The sequence below is a fragment of the Gorilla gorilla genome, chromosome 17 (assembly GCF_029281585.2).
Source record: "Gorilla gorilla gorilla isolate KB3781 chromosome 17, NHGRI_mGorGor1-v2.1_pri, whole genome shotgun sequence".
Taxonomy (NCBI): Eukaryota; Metazoa; Chordata; class Mammalia; order Primates; family Hominidae; genus Gorilla; species Gorilla gorilla.
Window position 1 is genome coordinate 57,177,057 of NC_073241.2, and position 3,354 is coordinate 57,180,410.

General features: G+C 36.0%; 1 long non-coding RNA gene across 1 annotated transcript; it reads right to left on the bottom strand.

Moving 5' to 3' along the window:
* Window positions 1-310: 310 nt before the first annotated feature.
* LOC129528391 (uncharacterized) lies at window positions 311-2,652 on the bottom strand. Its single transcript, XR_008673666.2, has 3 exons — window positions 2,548-2,652; window positions 1,172-1,287; window positions 311-448 (listed from the first exon to the last, which is right to left on the bottom strand). It is a non-coding gene; the product is annotated as an uncharacterized lncRNA (long non-coding RNA).
* Window positions 2,653-3,354: the final 702 nt, after the last annotated feature.

Genomic DNA, 3,354 nt, shown 5'->3' on the forward strand with positions numbered 1-3,354 from the left:
GGTTGATCACTTCTATTCATCAAATTTTAGTATCTCTCAATGATCAATTAAATATCATTCAAATAAATCTAGAGCTGTATTTAAGGGAAAGTTAGATTTGGCTTTGGCTTGTAATCATGCCTTTTAAATCCTACTACTTATGATCCAGATATATTAATAATATTTGCCCACTTGGAATCATATTTACTAGCAAGCCAGATAATATATTCATGCACTTTTTATTTTAGAGATAAATAATACTATGCTGCAATATTGCTGAAAATGCAAGTACATAGGTTCATATGTAGTTGTAACTCTAAAATATTAATTGTTGACCCTGGCACTCTTCTGTGATGTAATGTGGTTCATACTCATTAGGTCCAAAGGCAGGCATGATAGATGCATTGCTGAGATCATGGTGCCCACGAAGCCAAGGTCATAGGTGTAAGCTCTGTATGGGCCAGGTTTTCTGTAGAAAAAAAAATGAAAAGCCAGCATCTTAAGTCTTATCTCTTTTTTGGATTAACACATACCATTAAACAGGAGGTATACTGATGGTAATATTAAATAAACCAAACCAAAATGCATGTCCTCCTTATTGTACCTAAGATCAACTTCATATATAAAGGGAATTTATTTATTTAATCAAAAGAATATCTTGGTTCAAGAGCATATTCAGCAAAATCATATACTCTGGCCTTTATGGAAATAGGTCCCCTTTACTTTCAACTATTCATCTATAAAATGTATAGGTATGTTGTGAAATAATTGTTTAGTCATCAACATGACCAATATAAATCATAATATGTATTATTCCTGAACCCCTATAGCATGTCCTGAATATTATGATTTTGCTGCAATAACTAGCTCTCTGTTTGAATCTACTTAATTCCAGTTCTTAGGTTGGAAAAAAAGAGAGAAAAGGAGGGAGTGAGAGAAATATTGACTATGTTAGAAGAAAAGTAGTCTTGAGGCCCAACATAGTGGCTTTTACTTTGAGAGATTAAACATCTTGTAATTCTAACCTGTTTCGGATGCCCAAAGTCACTAAGCTATGAAACTGACTGATGAATCAATGATTGTTTCAGGAAAAGCAAGCTTCAAGTATTTGGGATTTAAACAAAATGGCATGACACCTCAATGCATATTTTCTAAGAAATTTGAAATTATACTTAACTAAGACTTTCCAAACCTGATAAGAATTTATCAGAACTTGTTGACTTGAAGGCCATGGTATATTAGCAAATGGTGATAATTTTAGGTAGCTTTGATTGAAGAGCTTGTTTGAGATCCATGTGAACAGTCTCACTGAAATAACATAAATTAAAGAAAGAAAATATGTTATCAGCCAGTAAATACAGTTTTTCTCTCACAACTGTGAAATAGTGAGATGACTGGCCTGTTTATACTCTTTTCATTCTAACAAATACACGTAGGATAAAATACACCAAATACTATTATGATTCCTCTATTAATACCATTTTCTTTACTTATATCAGTTGTGCTGAAGCACACACATTCACATGCATATGGTCATTCTAAGGTCTGTTTTCCTTCCTGGTTCTGTCGGCTTCCATTTTAGGTCTAGTTTATGCTGCTGTCTGTATCGACGTCTGTCAAACTAGCCAGTAGGTTGTGTCAGTTAACTCCATATTGCCTTCTGAAATGATTCTGAGAGCAATCTGAGTGCCATTTTTGCTTTGACGTACAGATTTCTTTTCAAACCAATGAAGGTTCCATTACTGCAAGGAATAGATTTCTTTCTCTATCAGAATCAGAGTGGTTTATTGTCTCTTTGATACTGCAGGATTTTCTTTCAGAGAACTTTTTCTATTTTAGCAGGATGTCCCTTTCTTGCCCTAAAGATCAGCTATTTTCTAAACCAGCATCTCCCTTAAAGGGCAATATACTAATTTTAATAATACATTTATTAGATAAAACATCATCTCTGTAAGCATTGAAACATCCTATTAATATTAACATACAATGAAATAGTCACACAGCTGTGTTTTCTTTGGTCCTTGACCCCAGGATTTTTGGAACCAGTAATTAATTAAATTAATCAATTAACTAATTTGGTACAAGAGTCTGGAACAGAGTCGTGTCTGCACTGGAAGCAAGTGGAAGATTTTATTTGGGCCCGGCAGACTCCATAGAACTACCACTGTGACTACTCAAGAATGTCAATTGATGATATCTTTCCTTTATTTCAAATTCCTACTCAGCTTTTATAACCCAAGACATAAAAATCTAAATTCTTTAGCATACTACACAGGTCTGAGTATGATCTGAAACTGCCCCAACTTCCAGCAAACTTCATTCCTTGCTGCTCTACCCTCCAGTGCTTTACTTGACCATTCCCAGAACATGCCTTGAGATCACACCTTGATGTTTTTGTATTATGCTGTTCCCTTTGTGAACGTTCCTTTTTTCCCCCTTGGGTTTGGGAAACTTAGCCTTCCACACTCATAGTAAGTATTGCCATGTGTATTAGTCCATTCTCACACTGCTATAAAGATACACCTGAGACTGGGTGATTTATAAAGAAAAGAGGCTTAATTGGCTCACAGTTCTTCAGGCTGTAGAGGCTTCTGCTTCTGGGGAGGCCTCAGGAAACTTCTAGTTATAGAGGAAAGCAAAGGGGAAGCAGACACGTGTTCACATGGCTGGAAGGAGAGACAGAGAGAGAGTGAAGGGGGGAGGTGCTACATACTTTCACATAACCAGATCTTATGAGAACTCTATCACAAGACAGCATAGGGGGATAGTGCTAAACCACTGGAAACCACCCTCATGATACAATCATCTCCCACTAGGCCTACTTCCAACGCTGGGGATTACAATTTGACATGAGATTTGGGTGGGGACATAGAGCCAAACCATATCACCATGACAAGGAGGTAGGCCAGATGAAGTCAGATATTCATTTCAATAGCTCCAGTAGAATTGGGTCCATTCCACTATGGTACTGCCTTGTGTAGTGTCTGGCCACATGACTTATCTTTACATTAGACCAGAAAGTCTTTGAGGGCAGACTACAAGTCTTAATGACCTTTATAGACTTGTGCTTAGCATGGTGCTTGGCACACAACAGAGGTCCAATCAGTCTCTATTGTTCAATGGCTATCTTTCTGGGCTAAAGTACAATGTGAAATACATTTTCTTTATTCATTATAGTTTCTTATGCAACACAATTTGTCTCTTAAGAATTAAAAAGCAAGTTATTTTTTCATTTCACATTTAAAGGATTAAACTTAACGAAGCCCTTTTAAGAAGGCTTCACTAAAACTTGCACTCATTGATATATGTGAATTGCTATATTATTCTGTTGCACTATAAACACAACTGTAATATTGACAGAAAATAGATCATCAA